We start from the raw sequence: 18448 nt of genomic DNA, 5'->3' as shown, positions 1-18448 counted from the left end.
AGGGGACTTGATTTACTCTGCTTAATTAACTTCATGGTAAATCATTAGAACGACAATCAAGGATAAACCTTCAACAGCCACAAAGCACATTGTAAATACAGAGGAACAACAAGAAAAGGAAAAAGAGGGGAGACCACAGAGAGGAATGAACACCACTGTCCTCCGTCTCAAATCTTGTGCCATGTGATAGGACCTTGTTCTTGTCAGTCTTGGAGAACCAATTCTGGTTAAGGGATCTGGATATTTTAGAGCTTGCAGTCATTAAAAAAAAAATCAGATTTCTTACATTGTGGAACCCTCACACTAAAAATGTTCAGTGATGCATTTCTGAATAGGAAGACCCATATCAATTGACTTAATGCATCTGTGTTCTAGGAAAGGAAATTTAGTTGCATTTGGGATCCAGTCATGAGATTTTTTAGTCTTTTCGGAAGAAGCACAGAATTGCTTGTGTTATTGATGTAATGCTGTGCTGCATAGCTCAGTTATTTTATTGTTACTCATAAATTAAAATTTTCCTTCTCTCCAGAGAATCAAAGGAACTTGTGTTATTTTTAGATGCCTCACAGTTTCCTAAGGCTCAGGTTATTTCCTGGCTATTGTGCAACAATGTACAGGTCATGCCTGCTTTAACTACAAGCCACGTGCTGGACACATGCTACTTTAAGGGACCAAAGAAAAAAATCCCTGGATGTCAGGTCAGAGTTATGAAATATGAGGTGCTGGACCTTGAATAATAAAAACAAGAAACCATGCAGCTGATATCACTGTCAGGTCACTGTCAATGAAAGGTCTCCTACCATAGTCTGACATGTGACAGAAGTGCTTAGTGTTTGTCCACATTTACACAAGGCCAGCCAAATTCATAATAATGCTTTGCATAAACTCCGACAAGTTCCTGCTGGTTCATAAAGCAGCCTGCGCTGCACCACAGCTCAATCCTGCTTTGCATGGAACATGTGAATTTGCAGGTAAGATGCTAATTCAGTTCTTATTTCCAACACTTTGGAAGAGATGAGGACAAGCTCTAAATTGCGTTAGTCTTTCCTCCAGCACCAGAAAGTTACTCGTTGATCTTAAACAAAGGGGATTTGATTTTATGCATTTTCACAGAATCGGAAAACTTAATTTTCCATATAAGACACCGTACATGCCAAAATTATTACTTTTTTAAATCATCACCATTCCTCTTCCTGATATTTGACAGTTACAAGTAAAGAAAATTCCTTGGAAACGCAAGACATTTAAAGGAGAGCCATGACAAAAAAAGCCAAAATCTAGCAAAAATAACACTATTAAAAGATCATTGCTAGAGACAGTCACCTCGTCTGATGCAGAGTTAACACTAAAAAGGTTTCACTAAAAAAACACATCTAAGTGAATTCCACTCACCACTCACCCTGAGCACTGCAACCCCACAAGGCTGCTGTCTGAGTCCAAGGTTGTACTCCCTATTTACTCCCGACTGCACAGCAAGACACAGCAACATTAAGTTTGCTGATGACACCACTATAATAGGACTGATCAGTGATGACGACGAGTTCACTTACAGGGATGAAGTTGTACAGCTGCTTAGGTGGTGTCATAGCAATAACCTGGACTTGAACATACAGAAAACGAAAGAGCTAATAGTGGACTTTTGGAGAGACAGGCCATACACTCACAGCCCACTCAGTATTGATGGAACAGAAGTGGAAACAGTCACCAGCTTTAGGTTTTTGGGAATTCACATCTCTAAAGATCTAACCTGGACTGTGAACACTGACTATCATGAAGAAGGCTCAGCAGCGCCTTTATTTCTTGAGGTGCCTCATGCGATGGGGGATACCAATACATGTGTTGGTGAACTTCTACCGCTGCACCATCGAGAGCGTCCTCACCAACGGGATCATCGTGTGGTATGGAAACACCTCTTCGCGAGAAAGAAAGCCACTGCAGAGAATGGTCAATATGGCCCAGAAGATCATCGGCTGCGGTCTCACCGAGATTAAACAGCTCTATGAGGACCGCTGCCGTGGTAGAATTCTGGCTATCACAGAGGACAGTCACCACCCCGGGCATGAGCTCTTCACCCCAATGCCCTCAGGCAAGAGATATAAGAGCATACGGACACTTATCACTAGATTCTTCAATAGCTTCTACCCACAAGCAGTGAGACTGGCGAACACATTTAGCCATCCCCCTCGGACCACACCTACACCATCACCATCTACCTCTTTATGATTTCTTATCTATTGCACATCTCCAGTCATTGTTTACACGTCTGTATTGTTTACATTCAAACTGTCTACATGTTTACTGGCACATTGTCTATTGTTTGTATGTACATTGTCTTGATGCACTGTTTGCACTTTGTCTTGTTTTTTACACTTGTTTTACAATCGAGAGACTTTCTGTAAGTAAGAATTCCATTGTACCAGTACCGGTTACATATGGCAATAAAGTTCAAGTTCATCCTTCAAAGGTGATAAAGGGCTGGTAAAATATAGAATCTGTGACTAGCTTGACCAATTCTGCCATTTCTCAAGTAAAATCACTTTTACAGCCCTAACACGCATTTGTCAGTGAAAAGTCTTGCAACGATAAAATCATCTATCTTTCATGACTTACACTACAGTCTAGCTCACAGTAAATACCCTTAAAACAATTAAACCCTTTGAACTGTACTTAACTGTACATGCTTGCCTCTCACTGTTTAGCAGCATAAAGCATGAAAAGTACAACAGTCAAAACACCTTCTTTGCCTAAATTATTAAAATAGTACACGGGAAGACCCAAATGAGCACTAACGTTAAAGGCGTAACTATTGTTTTTTTAATGAAAATATACTCTTAAATTGTTCAAAGAATTTGATTTATTCTTTTTTGCATCTTTTCCAGAGACTTAGGGGATGATTGGTATAACAGTTTGAGGCCGTACGGTGTTAAATAGCCAATCCGTAGAATTCAGTCCATGAACTGTAACAGTTTGAAAGTGAACCATGTAATCTTCCTAGAACTGGATTTTTTTTATAGCATTATACGCGTTCCTGTCAGGAGTAATCCCTTCATTACTCGCCCACCATGCAGCTTCTTGTGCTCTTATAGTTGAGCTCCACGATGTGTTCGAGTAGGAGGCGAGAGGACGTCTTTACTGTTGCGCCTCGCACATCAAAGTCAATCCTTTGTGCCAGCTCTCTTGTTTTAGCATATGAGCACAATGCTCATCATTATAATTAGCCATTCTTATCTTTGTTATTATTTTGGCTTAATAGCAAAACAGTTCGAACTGGTCAAACATCAGCCTAAATTAATCTCATTAGCTTCTGGATTGAATGTCTTAATACCATCCATCTATTTTCTATAAGCTTTATCCAACACTGGGAGCCAGAGCCTATCCTGGCAAACAACAGGCGCCAAGCAGGATACACCATGGACGGGATACCACTCCAGGCCAACTGTAAAATGACTTAACTCAATTACTTACAGGGTGCTAACATGCTTCCCAGATTCCTAATCACCGACGGTTTAAGTTTGTGATCAAAACCTGCAGGACTTTTGCTCACGACAACCAGTGTTGCAGACTCAAGTTAATTTCAGCTCTTTTATCGGTGGAAAGATCATGGGATGGCTTGAAATTAAGCTAAACTGAATTAGAACTGCCTCAGATGCAGGAGTTTTCTTTTCAAGTTTATGCATAAACAGAAAATGAAATGGTGCTGGAATGCTATTTTTCAAACCATTCAAACTTTCCACATCTTTTTACAATACCAATGTATTCAAAATATCAACCCATATAACCCATATCCAGACATCAGAGTACTTCTCATATGATCCTTTAAAATTTCAAAATTCCTGTTCTCCTGGAAGAGGCTAACACTTGTAACCTAACTCTATTATAATCATAAACAATAATTAGAAAAATTAAAACGCCCATCTTTATGATGTTTCTGGAAATATGGCGAAATTTCAGTCCACACATTGCACCCTGTTACCCAATCTGTAGCAACCTTCTAATGCGAGCTTCCAAAGAAAGGCGAAACATCTTCCCAACCGACTACAAAGTGCTCCTGCAAATATTTAAAACTTCTTTTCAGTAGAGAAAACGAATCAATAAGTTCTATGTGAAATCAATCCAATTCCGACAAAACATGTGAGCTTTTCATGAAATTCAATACGCAGCTATCAAATGGAGGAAAGATTTGAGAATTGTACATCAACATCTCAAATTGTTTTGGAGATATGGTCATTTAAAGAGGTCATTTACATGCAGACTTTCTTGAAGACAATGCAACGGTTTATCTAGACATGCTATACACAGCCTTGATGCCATTTTAAAGCTTGTGGATTTGATTAAAAAAATTCTAGCATATTCATAGCATATTAACAAAGAGGAAGAGAAGCACATTGCCCGTACATTCAGAAGATGGAGATGAAACTAGTTCTTGAGTATTAAGCTCTCAATTATGAAAAAATCTCTTAAGCAGAAATACTTTCATAGTGACCTCTTTAAAACACACACAAAGAAAGCTACTAGATATTTTGATAGCCATCTCAGCAATTTTGGTTCTAAATTTGTCATCAGCTCCTCTAGGAGCTAGACAGAGTATTTGTGAAACTTCAAGCATGCTTACTGCTAAACTGAGTGATGATGAAGACGCATTTAAGCCTTTCAAGTGACCCAGGGAAAGCAAGGACCATGACTATTTAGCTGATCAAGAAATTCAATAAATGCTGGTCTCTCATTTAGGAATCTCCAGCACAGTAGAGACATTTAGAAAGATCAGCAATATACAGCAAAATAAAAATGAAAGAGTAATGGCTGAGATCTGGAAACAGATACAGTGGGTTAAAAGAGAAAATCCAAATTCTTACAACAAAAGGCAGGACTGGACAGGTAACAAAGGAAAATTTGGTGGACCTTATTTCATTGCTAGAACTAACTGCCAGTTCATTACAAAACCAAACTCTGGATGAGTATATGTCCAGATATGACTTATACCTGTGTTCATGCGTTTGAAAACAAATTTAAAGACTCAGGGTTTTCACAAGTTTACGTCAGTCAAGACCAAGAGAATACATCCGACAGGATCTGCTCATTCATTCTTATATCCTAGATCTAATATCTCAGAGACCAGGTTTTAACATAACTTGAATATGATACAAGTAAAGCCTTACAAATATTAGACGTACAGTGCCTTGCGAAAGTATTCGGCCCCCTTGAACTTTTCAACCTTTTGCCACATTTCAGGCTTCAAACATAAAGATATACATTTTTTATTTTATGTGAAGAATCACCAACAAGTGGGACACAATTGTGAAGTGGAACGAAATCTATTGGATTTTTGAAACTTTTTTAACTAATAAAAAAATGAAAAGTGGGGCGTGCAAAAGTATTCGGCCCCTTTACTTTCAGTGCAGCAAACTCACTCCAGAAGTTCAGCGAGGATCTCTGAATGATCCAATGTTGTCCTAAATGACTGATGGTGATAAATAGAATCCACCTGTGTGTAATCAAGTCTCTGTATAAATGCACCTGCTCTGTGATAGTCTCAAGGTTCTGTTGAAAGCGCAGAGAGCATCATGAAGACCAAGGAACACACCAGGCAGGTCCGTAATACTGTTGTGGAGAAGTTTAAAGCCGGATTTGGATACAAAAAGATTTCCCAAGCTTCAAACATCCCAAGGAGCACTGTGCAAGCGATCATCTTGAAATGGAAGGAGTATCAGACCACTGCAAATCTACCAAGACCTGGCCGTCCCTCTAAAATTTCAGCTCAGACAAGGAGAAGACTGATCAGAGATGCAGCCAAGAGGCCCATGATCACTCTGGATGAACTGCAGAGAACTACAGCTGAGGTGGGAGAGTCTGTCCATAGGACAACAATCAGTCTTACACTGCACAAATCTGCAAAAGACCTGAAACTGGGACGGAGATTTATCTTCCAACAAGACAATGATCCCAAACATACAGCAAAATCTACAAAGGAATGGTTCACAAATAAACGTATCCAGGTGTTTGAATGGCCAAGTCAAAGTCCAGACCTGAATCCAATCGAGAATCTGTGGAAAGAGCTGAAAACTGCTGTTCACAAACGCTCTCCATCCAACCTCACTGAGCTCGAGCTGTTTTGCAAGGAAGAATGGGCAAGAATTTCAGTCTCTCGATGTGCAAAACTGATAGAGACATACCCCAAGCGACTTGCAGCTGTAATCGCAGCAAAAGGTGGCTCTACAAAGTATTAACGCAAGGGGGCCGAATACTTTTGCACGCCGCACTTTTCATTTTATTATTAGTTTAAAAAGTTTCAAAAATCCAATAGATTTCGTTCCTCTTCACAATTGTGTCCCGCTTGTTGGTGATTCTTCACATAAAATAAAAAATTTAGATCTTTATGTTTGAAGCCTGAAATGTGGCAAAAGGTTGAAAAGTTCAAGGGGGCCGAATACTTTCGCAAGGCACTGTATACATTGCTGGTACATGTATTTGAGTTGAGGCTGAAAATAAAAATTTCAGTGAACTACTTAAAGCATATTCAAACAAACTGAGACAACAAATCCCTACCAATATGCCAATTTCCCTTTATTCCACTGTTCTATGCTTGTCTCGAACATTTAATTGTCTTCCAAACCAGATGTCATCTTTTAAAAATTAAAAACAAGAATTTAAGATCATATTAATTTTATACATTTTGTTGTTTCCAGTTTGATAAAGTTTTTCAGCCATTGCAATTACAGTGCCAGGAAGCCTGTCTGAAATAGCCAGAGAGCAAACTTGCAAATCAGATTTTCAAATGACGTTTAGCCAAGAATAAACCCAATATGTCAAGTCATGTATATTGCAGTAAATTAGGGAAGTTAAGAAAATCACCCGCCGGTATCTTTCTGTTCATAGTTTTGCTACCTAGACTAGCTATTCTGAATTCTTATTCCGATAGTACACAGCACACACTTGAACCTTCACTACTGCACCCCATTCTAAGATGGTGCAGTGTCCAATGGATGCTTTTGCATTTTGCACTTAATTCACAAAAAGCAGAGGGCAGCACTAAGCCTCATGGCTTACACTACAACCTTTTTGGGGATTTTATTTGCTTTTGTTTGTAGTAAACAGCATCCACTGAGGATTACAGTAAAGATTCTCTTCAAAATGCTGCCTCCACTGAAAGTCCGGGGACTCAACAGCGAAAATTTAAGAAGTCCAGAAATCTTCTAAACAATATTACAAAGGCTTAAATCAATAAATCATATGTAATATTGTATTGGAAACTTGTCTAGATTTAGTCATCTACCAGGCACCTGCTTAATCATTAACTCTAGATCACTTTTTAATACCTTTCCAGCTTCTATGATGTTGAAAAATAAAACCTAGGTAATTGGTATGAATTAGAAAAGGCAGTGGTCCCAACACAGGTCTCTGTGGTACTCCGCTGAAGTACACATCCACAAACAACTGATCTGTACAGGTTAATGGCTATAAAACAGTTCCAATTCAAATGCACACATTACTTTAAATGCCTTTAATTTCTTAATTAATCTTTTGTAAGAAACATTCAGAAGAGTACTGAAAAACCAAATAAACCTAATTGTTTGCTATACCTATATCCATTGCTGATACTGCTTGTTCAAAGAATGCTTACAGTAAATTAACCTTCTCTAAATTATTTTGACTAGTCCCAAGGGAACTATTTCTATATTGATGATATTATACCTCTAATTATCACTCTCATAACCCTACGTGCAAGAGAACACAAATTGGTCTATTGCTACTTTGTTAGAAGACTTTCTTAATGGACTGAAAATTGTATTTCTTGCTTCCTGATGTATGAATGAAGGGAAAAACTTTTTTCTCATTCAATGTACAGTGATTGAAAAAAAACTGAGAAAATTCATTAACCACATATAATATTTGAATCTCTGACAAAATGCCACATCTTCCTTTACACAAGACTTTGAATTCCTTATAAAATGCTAATCTATAATTTATTAAATTTATTATTTGTGATCCGTAGCATAATGCTTTTTAGTGTTTTCATAAATCTGACTAATACAAATTTGATTCATCTAGGTTAAGTTGCTGTGCGTGAATATCTGTTGGTGAACAGAGCTAGACCTCCCCCTCGTCACTCCAGAACACAGAGCATCCGAAAGAGGTTTTCGTCACCAGCTAAATTAACCATGTTTCTGCGATTCCAAATACATCATAATTATTTTATTTTGGGATTCTATCTGAAACCTTACGTCCTCTTTCTCTTTGTTCTCCTCACTTACATTCCAATTTAAAGGTTCTTGATTTTTTTTTGTATCTTCCTGCCAAGAGTTTTCATCTTCTCTTCTCTGTAGCACAGTTTCCAGTCACTGAACTCTTCAGCAAACTACACCCTCAGACAAGTGTTGGTTTTCCAAGTTAACGCTTATGATTCCAGAGAAGACCACGTATTCTATCCTTTTCTTCAGTTTGGTTTGCTAGTGAACAGAAGTGTGCTGTATATACCAATGTCATCTGTTCAAACCTAGCCAAGGACAGGGCAGTCATCTGCTGTTACCTGTATGGACAATGCCAGCCACCCAGCCAGCTCCAGGGAGCAAGCACCCTGTGTTCTCAACACATTAGTGCAGATGATCTCTTATTGAGTGTTGTTAAGTCTAGTTTCCAGCCACCACCTCTACTGTTTTTACATATTTTGTGTCCATGCTTGGGAGCAGTAAAACAGCAGGAGGTATGTTATGTGATGGCTTGCATCATCTCAAAAAATAAAAGGAATAGGTGTCCACGAACAGTATATTACTGTTGCCCCTAAGAAAAGCCCACCATTTGCATTTCAATACTCTCACTTAGGGATGCTAACACCTCTAACTGAAATGTGCATTAACAAACCCTTCACTTTGTTGTTAGTGTGCCTTCCCTATAACACATCCAATAGAACCTCCAGCTGGAGTATTGTACCCTGCCTGCTGGGTAAGTCACCAACATACTTCCTACCTTCAACTTCTAGCCTTCTACTTGAAATGGAAGAAAAGAGTGATTACAAAGTCGAGGGTTACGACAAAGTAAGAGACCATGACGGGAACCAAAAACTGTCAATGGGTATTTTCAAGGGACATTCTAAAATCCTCTCATTTATGTTTTATGAACATTTGTCACATAATTGAAGGAAAAACTTTTCAGAGCATCTCTTGGAATCAACCAGGCTTTATGTTTAATTTCAAATTCATCTGAACCTTCGCTAGCCAAAGAGCATTATTTTTACTTAAAGGATCACAGTGGAATCAAAGTATCATTAGACTTATGCCCGTATTTTTTCCAGTTTCTTATAAAACATTTACTTCTGTTGATGTTCACAAAATCATTTTAAATAAAGATGTTATCTAAATGCAAGTCTTGAAAAACAAAGGTGACAATACGAAGAGCATGAGGTTAGGTAAAAAATTAAAAGTAGTTACATTAAAAAAAACAAATATTAAAAGCATTAAAAGCAAAAGGAAACATGCTACTTATAGACATGTGCAGAAACTTTTGCAACTGAACACTACCCCATTACAATATTGCTTCCTTGTATGAACATTTTAAAAATACTGCATTTAAAATTAAAACTGAATGCACTTTGCCTGGGATCGTTCTTCCCAAAAGAAACTATAGCAGACTACAGCTGGAAGAAATAAGTGATATGACTGTATATGGAAAACATATAGCTTAGAGAAAACGAGGGAACGAAGATTTGGTTTCATTGATAAGGCAGCAGGGCAGAGTTGGACTAAGATTTAGAGCTGACCTTGTCCTTTCATTCTGTGTTCAAGGATGGAAATGGGACACAGTATAATTTGAGATATCCCAGGCAATTTGAGAAATGTAGTATTTTTCTACTAGTCTGGCTCAAAGAGTTTATATTAACTTGAATATTAGTTGAGTTATAACTTCAGTAATAATACGTATGACTCAACAAACTTATATTAAAGTCTACACTCGCAACAGTACTAGCACTAATAGGAATAGTACTTTTCTTACTAGCTGGGCAACTGTATGAACAATAAGCACAATTTCATGTTTATAATCTACCAAAAATAATGAGTTTCTCACATTGCAAAAATGAAACTAGCACAATAAAGAAAATTCAGACACCTCGACATAAAATATCATTTGATCAAATAAACACAAAACAACAAAACAATCTAGAATGAGCAAAATGTTCTTCTCTCATTAGTAGCTTTATATTCTTATGTAATATTTGATCTTAACTTCTAAATGCACCTTGTGAGCGATCTGGAAAAACAATCGCCTGCAGTTTTATTTCGTTGGTAATTTCAGGTGTAACTCTACTTCCTCAAATCAATACTAGTGGCCAAGTTATGTGGTACTGAACTATCACAGTTCATTCCTATACAAAGATTATCTAAAGACATCAACCACGAAAGTCACAAACTCACCATAACACGTGAATGCGCCAGCCATTGCACGCTTAAATCGGTAGTTGGTTACACGTAAAAACCTGCGTTTGTCTAACTAGTTGCATTAACGCTCCCGTCGGCGCAGCCCCTGTCAAAACCATCTGACTGTGCAGCAAGAGCGAGCAGCGCTAGGAAACCAATAAGCCCCGCCCACCTGCCCTGTCCTCAACCCAGATTGGAGGAACAGCTCTCCAGCGGCGCCGCGGTTGGACGCCCAGCCTGTCCGTCACCGCTTACGACGAACCAGACTCCCCTCAGAAGGCCCCCGAAGGGCAAAATAAGGAGCTTCTCGGCAACAGTGCCAAAACACCGAAGCACCGCAAACGCCACCACTTTACTAGGATTTCTGTATGTCCACTGCACGCTTTTCAATTTCCACAACAAAAACCCACAAAACACCGCACCGATCTATGGCGCCGTCCGTCGGCTGGAAGGCCCGGGCAATGGCCACGGACGTATCCGTTACTTGAACTCAACACAACACAACTGACAGCCCCGCTCAGCCCTCCATTTGTTTTCACCGCGGCCGCCGGCACGTTATCGGCACAGTGGTCCGCACAAAGTGGTCTGTATTAACCGGCAAGACGACTGTCTCCCACCTCGGAAAGCCGAAAGCATGTCATAAAACACCGACGCTCACTTCCTCAGTCCAGCAGGGCAAGCCGGAGCCTCTACGAGCCGCGATCACGGGCTTGAAACGCCCCCCAACAAAGCAGGGAGAGTTGGCGACACTGTAGCTGAAAAACTCGGGGGGGCGGGGGGAGGGAGTGGGTCCTACAAGCCGCCGGTGGCTCCACCTCTCCGCAGCCCGGGTCAGCCGGACGGGCAGCCGGAGTCTCGGCTGAACCGAGTCGCACCCCCGTCCTACCGGCCCGACGCGAGTGACCCTTGTGCCGTCAAAAACAAAACGGCATTCCCGCTTGCGCCATTGCTGACACCTCTCCCTCCCCTCTAAATAAACGTACACCTCTCGGCGCCGGGGCAAGAACGCACACTGCCCGGCGTCTACGGGGGACACTTCTCCCCCAAACTGTGAGTGGCGGTGAGGAGGAGGAGCGGCCGGGCTGACCCGAGACGTCTTTTAAAAAAAAAAACACATGCGTCACGAATTCCCGCTTTTCCAATCTTCAACGGGCGCTGCATGAAGACAATACGAACTGCGGAGGAGAGCCGGGGTACCCGCCGGTCAGCGGGCAGCGGTGTCGGCGTCTCTTACCTGCCGTTGCCCAGCGCAGAGGAAGAGGAGAAAGAGGAGGAGAGGAGCGGCTGGTCTCCCGCTGCCGTTCAGAGCGCGAGCTCAGGAATCCGCCGCAGCAGCGTCACGTACTACAGACGCGCGAGACCGCTGCCAAGTCCTGTCCCGGGTTTCGGTCAGGCACCCGCGGCTCACGAGTCTGTCGCCATTCCGGCTCTGCCAAGCGGCAGCTGTTCTATTCTGCGCCGTACTTCCCCTCGATCCAAAATGGTCAACACAGTAGCGCAGTTTCACGCCCAGACCTGTTTTTCACCACCTCCCCACTCCCCGTCACCAGGCAACAAGGCGAACCGCGACCGCCCTCTCCTGTGAGGTTGTATTCATCCGCCTACGATTGCATCAGAACGCTAAGTAGTTCTTACGAAAGATTTTCTGGGTCGTAGTTGTGGAGCGAAGTCTGGGCGTGCTCTACCTGCGTGATGCATATTGTAGGCTAATTTTAGTAAGATAGCAGTCACGACATGAGACTGAACTAAGGAAACCGGAGCAGCCAGTTCTTTACGTGGAAACTGGCACGACATTAAAATATGTTTATAGTAGGAATGCGTCCGTATCCTCCGGTTGTTTATTTATATCTCACACACTTAGCCGTGGAATAGGATTTGAGTGACGTGAATAGGTTGGGCATTTCCGGTAAACAATCAATAACCGAAAGAAAGTCGTAACATAGTATTGTCCGTCACTGCAGTATATGATAGAACACACAATGTAACCCACACTGTTGTACGTCTATTGTAATGACTGCAGTGATACAATCACGGCTCCTGTGTTTAGGTATGTCTTGTCCGTTTGAACAGAAAACAGACGGCTTTCTAACCCTCCGATTCCCTACAGACACAAATATGTAACCGATATTATACATTGAAATACATCACATTTTAAAAATTAAATCTGAATGAGGGTATCACAAATGTTTCCTAAGGTCCGAGTGTTCACATTTATCCACTGGGTCCCTTTCAATATCGACCTCTCTCAAAGATGTGATCAGGATTTGAATCAATTTATCATTTTGGGTATGTTTCCACCAGGTGTTTTTTCTTCGTTAGTCTTATGTGATATCACTAGATTTAGTATACGAATGATAAATATATACCAATATGTAATATACAAATAGTTATATGACCAGATTCGAAAAAAACGAGAATGCCAACTGAAAGCTAGCAAAGAAACAAGTAAAGGTTTATTCCATGTTGAAAAGAGAAGAAAAGAAACAACGATTCGGGCCGTGGAGTTTTCTCTGAAAGGTAGCTAAGGACATGAATATGAGCGTTCAACTGTTGTGCGACCATTTCATGCAAATACTTTGCTGAAACCCATTCTGTTAACACAGCGTCCTCTGTGTACTCGCACGCACCTACAGCAGAGTAATAGATATGTAGTTCTGCCCGATCAGTGCTCAAAATGTCAGTATGTTAAAACCAGTGACACCGTTTTTCATGCTTACTTTTCCCCCCAATAGTTCATTGCGTTGCGGGGCTGGTGAAACCTGCATGTCGATTTCAAAACCCGATTGTCTGATCGTTAAAAGCAATTTAGGTTCAACCCGTTTGCGCGCTTAAGGTCATTGTCATGTTAAGTTAAAACAAGCAAGTGCTGTACCAGCTGTTTGATTTATCTCCTGAATGAGTTTGAATTTAAAAGCACGCTACACTGTCAGTATTTACATTTGTAAAATCCTTTGTTGAGATTTTTAAAGTGTGATGGGCTGTTTAGGATCTAAACTACATGACTACCAGGTAACAAGGTCGGCTACGCAAAGAGATTTGAACGTGTCATGGAAAGGCAGGCATAAAGGAATTAATGTTAGAAATATATTTTGATTTAGATGTGATAATGAGGGGAAATGTACATAAAAACATGAGAGGTAAGACACGAAGAAGGAGGCCCGTTTGGCGGTTTGTAGGTAAGTCTCCCAGAGATGACCCAAGGATAAATATTCTCGCCGTGTCTTGAAAGAAACCAGGGTATTGCCTGCAACAACATGACTGGGTAATTTGTTCCATGCTCCCACAACCCTCTGGGTAAAGAAGAATTTTCCTGTTCTCAGTTCTAAGTGCATTTCCATAGTTTCCACCTGTGTGCCCTGGTTCCGGTTTCACTTTTGGAGTCCAGTGTGATGACTTTGTCAATGCCTTTAAGGATTTAAAATATTTGGGTCAGGTCCCCATTTTGCTAATCGTTCTACTTCGCCGTTATCTGCCATCATCACTAATTTACAGATTATAGCAGAATCTACATTACTGTCTTTGAACAGCAGTGTTCACAATGCAGGTCCGTACGGGTATAGTGTTGTCCGCTCGCCGCACACACGACACTTCTGTGTTGATGTCCCATGTTCAGAGCTGCCTTTGATGTGCTGTCTCGGAAATGTACAATTTCGTACGATTAAATACTCTGTTGTTGGTTAAATGTTAATGTTTCAAATTTATGAAATATATAATTAAACTAAATTGATCACTTTTAAATTGCCCCTTTTAGCGGCGAAAAAAAAGCACCTGAATTATTACACATTTGATAAGACGAATATTGATGGCAAATTACAACACGCAACAAAAACAAATGAGTTAGCTTACGCGACAGCGATCTGCTTTTCGGTTTGTCTGCTGTAATCGGAAGAGAAATTGCAAAGTAGCAAGTTAACTCTCAGAAGATAATGGCAACTTTGGCGCGTTTGCGACTAAAAATGATAAAACAATCGAAATTGAATAACTTGTTGCATTCACATATATTTTAGATTAAAGTCAATGTTTGATCAATGAAATTAAAAAAATGCTATATGATAAATATCATTAGACTGTTCATCCAGTCTAAATGCTTACTTTATCATGCACTGCAGTTAGAGAACAATATTAATCTATGCAAATCCTGTAGCGCCTAATGTTAGATTTATTTCATTTTGTTATACCTAAATACAGTGAAAATAAGAAATTTAACAAAGGTTTTTTTGTGTGTTTTGCACTATGAGGTCTGTAATAGTTCAACTGGAAAACAATTTATAACATTTTCCTTGCCTATTAATTGATTCTTTTGTTACATCAAAGATGCAAATAACGTGTCACCATGAACACACACATTTCTTTCATGAGTAGCCTCTTCATGCTAGGTAGTTTCTATATTGTATCTATAGTTTTTGAGAATCTGTACTTATTCACATTACATCACATCTGCCAGGTGTCTGTCCAGACTGGAACTCTGTTTTTTTAATATTTGCCATTTGCACATTCTTTCCTAATCCTCCTATTTTAGTATTGCTTATAAACCTGACTTGTTTAGCAGCTACACCAGAATCTAGATACAAATTAGGAAAAGTAAAAGTCCTAACTAATTTCATGACCCCAGTATGAACATTAACCCCTTAACTCTAGTCAATGTGTAATTTAATTTACATAATGTGTCATGGAAACATTATGAGTTATGGAGTCTGTTGGATGAATGGTTAAGCACTGATAAAATTAAATGACTGTCATTAAATAAAATACCTTTGTTCCAGATTTTGTATAGATTGATATGTATTCAGAAATACCCGCACTAAGTTTACCGTTGCTTTTAACTTTTTTATTTGAAGTGAACACAAATTGGCAAGCTATTCTCATTGTAATAGCACTCAATTCACAATAACAAAAATTGTGCTACAACATGTAATGCCAGTATAGTTCTTTTTCAGAACTGTGCACATCGTGCAGTGGTTGTGTTTGCACGCCAGCACATGAGCCGAGGCTGGTAAGTTATACCGGTAGTAGTGACATGTACAAGATGGAGTGGGTGGGGGTGCTTCTCTGTGGAAATAAGGGCTTTGGCTTGCAGTGTCTGACAGAAGGCATCCCCGATGCGATTCCCTCCTCGCAGGGAGATTCCTGTAGGAGTAGGAGTCTAAGGGTGACTGTTGCAAATGGTGCACCAAGGTTCAAGCATTCATTCATGCTCTTAGGTTCACGATTTTCTCTCTCATTCACTTTGTCTGTAGCACAGCTTGCCTTGGATGCCGAAAACACCATGCAAATCCATAGAAACAACCACTTTCAATACTATTACTCCAACAATATTATTATGTGTGGTTGCCTGATTAGATGTTTTTTGTTCAAATGTTTGCATTACATGGTTTAAACTTTACCTTTTTGATGGCATGACAAAACCTATTAGGGAAATTGGCACATAAATCACAATATTATACAGTTGTTTAACATGAGTGAGAGAACATAATCGTGCTTCGGCTGTACTATTTATTAATAATAATAATAATTGCTTACACTTATAAAGCGCTTTTTCTGGACACTCCACTCAAAGCGCTTTACAGGTAACGGGGACTCCCCTCCACCACCACCACCAATGTGCAGCATCCACCTGGATGATGCGACGGCAGCCATAGTGCGCCAGAACGCTCACAACACATCAGCTATCAGTGGGGAGGAGAGCAGAGTAATGAAGCCAATTCACAGAGGGGGATTGTTAGGAGGCCATGATTGATAACAGCCGATGGGGAAATTTGGCCAGGATGCCGGGGTTACACCCCTACTCTTTATTTGAAACACCCTGGGATTTTTAATGACCACAGAGAGTCAGGACCTCGGTTTTACGTCTCATCCGAAGGACGGCGCCTGTTTACAGTATAGTGTCCCCGTCACTACACTGGGGCATTAGGACCCACATGAGCCGCAGGGTGAGTGGCAACCAGCGTCTTCCAGCAGCAACCTTAGTTTTTCCCAGGAGGTCTCCCATCCAGGTACTGACCAGGCTCACACCTGCTTAGCTTCAGTGGGTTGCCAGTTGTGAGTTGCAGGGTGATATGGCTGCTGGCTGGCTGGCTGGCTGCTGGCTGTTGCACGCTTTTAGAGTCGAGGATCACAAAATACAAATAAGATTGACCCACCCTCTTTATACAGATTTTATGAAGGTTCTAAGACAAGAGTCTCTTCTCTCTGAGTGTTTTAGAACTTGGCTGCCTAATGTCAACTCATGGAAATCTTTGTGTTTATTTCCCTGTGAGAATGCAAGTACACCAGGGAAACCACACTCTCTTTAGGATGCAAAAGCAATAACGTACTAAATAAGTTTAAAGGCAAGCTCATTTGATTTTCAGTCGATGATATTCCGTTGTTTTTTTTCAGAATCTGACTGTAAGCTTCTGGACATTCATTGAATATAGAAGGTAACCTTTGGAAATGGCAAATTAACCGTGAATGTTTAAGTATAGTTGACATACAAACTAGAGTTGTTGGGCCAGAATTACTCAAATGAAAAATATTTCAATACTCATATGATCAGATCCTGAGGAAAAATGAATGCATGGGGGTGACAGCTGTAAGACATCTGTCAGGGAAGAAAACCACAGCTTAACAGGCAGACATGTGACACCCTGCTATGTGAATGTTAGATCATCTATTGGTTGTTTATGTGCTTCCAGTTATATTCACTTTGGACCTTACACCACGTGTCCCCTCCAGAATCATGCAGTGTGCCAGCATATGCCATCATTCAGTAACTACTGCCGAAGAATGTTTAAAGTCAATAATCCAGGATCACAAAACAACTAAATAAAGGTCTTTCTTCTATCATAGCTGACAATGCTTTAACACTGAAAAGTGAAGCATCTACTGCAATTCAAAGCTCCCCTGAACAAGAGTAGCAAGCACCAATTATTAAGGATTATTTGTGTTGGCTATATTTGCTTAGGGATTCCAATTTCCATGACAAAGAATTAATGCTTCTTTGTCATTTATGTTTTGGGGTGGGCAGCTGGAGTACTAATTCTGTTGATGAGACAACAGTTCTTTGATTATAGGAAAGTAAGGGGTACAAAACGGCATGCTTTAATGCCTTAGAAAGGTTTCACACTAAGATTTCCATTGTCTTGGAAATGTAGATTTTCATCGACACTTATACTTGGGCACTTCCTCCTTCAAAAACAGTATCCCAGATATCTCATTTCACTAATGTAAAAGCGTCTTTTCAGTTTCTTGTTTGTTTTTGTATGGCTAAGGCCTATTTAAAGGGGGAATTGCAATGCTATATTTTTTATATTTTGGGCTTAGAAAGAATCAGCATTGATGAGTGCATTTCAAACCACAATAAAAGTCAAATGTACACAGTGACTTATAAAACCTCCAATTTCCATCACAAAATAAACTACATTTCCAGTATTTGCAGCACTATATTCTGTGATTCAGAATAAAGCAACAAAACGTCAGTGACGTGACGTGGCCCTATTACATTGTAAAGAAGCAGGCTTGTGAATTGTTTCTTTTAATCCACTAGAAATATGGCTCTCGACTTCAAGACGGCCGATGATTGGAACTTACTTGTTAACTCTGCATGCAGATCATGTTGGAAACTTTGTGCGGTGAAATATCTGCTGCCCAACCTGTAATTTGCTAGTACGTCGCATTCATCATTGCAGTGACTAGCGAGCAGGAAGAGTTGCTTCACGTCACAATTCATGGTAACTCTCTCTCTCTCAACCGTGAGGAGACCAGGGGTTTGCAACAACATGGCGACTGACGGTACTTCCACAAAGTTCCCGCTTTTGTGCTTAAATTGAAAATTGTAAACTTTTTCTATACTGTAATGAATTTATTTTGTGGTTTAATAACCGGTCTGAGAAATTGGGATTGCAGTTCCCCTTTAATAAAAGGTAATTGGAACACAAAACATAACATAACAATCTCTGAATTACAGCTAACACGGAAAAGACAAGTTCAAAGGTGAATAGTTATGGCATTTTAACTAAATATATTTTACCCAAAACCTGTTCAGAAGCACTAAACTCCTTATT

General features: G+C 40.1%; 1 protein-coding gene across 3 annotated transcripts in view; it reads right to left on the bottom strand.

Annotated features, from left to right (window-relative positions):
* The window catches only part of kiaa0232 (KIAA0232 ortholog), a 34332-nt gene extending 22409 nt beyond the window's left edge, over positions 1–11923 (bottom strand). The window contains exon 1 of one of the 3 annotated variants that reach the window (XM_088629150.1): positions 11641–11923. The gene's annotated coding sequence lies outside the window, so the exon portion shown is untranslated. Of the gene's footprint in view, positions 1–11023; positions 11176–11640 lie in introns of those variants that run through there. The other 2 variants (XM_088629133.1, XM_088629140.1) reach the window with 2 other exon arrangements.
* Between the last annotated feature and the right edge of the window lie 6525 nt (positions 11924–18448).

The sequence above is a fragment of the Lepisosteus platostomus genome, chromosome 1 (assembly GCF_059453375.1).
Source record: "Lepisosteus platostomus isolate fLepPlt1 chromosome 1, fLepPlt1.hap1, whole genome shotgun sequence".
NCBI classification, from domain to species: domain Eukaryota; kingdom Metazoa; phylum Chordata; class Actinopteri; order Semionotiformes; family Lepisosteidae; genus Lepisosteus; species Lepisosteus platostomus.
Note: the sequence above shows the minus strand (reverse complement) of the source record. Positions and strands in the feature narration are given on the sequence as shown.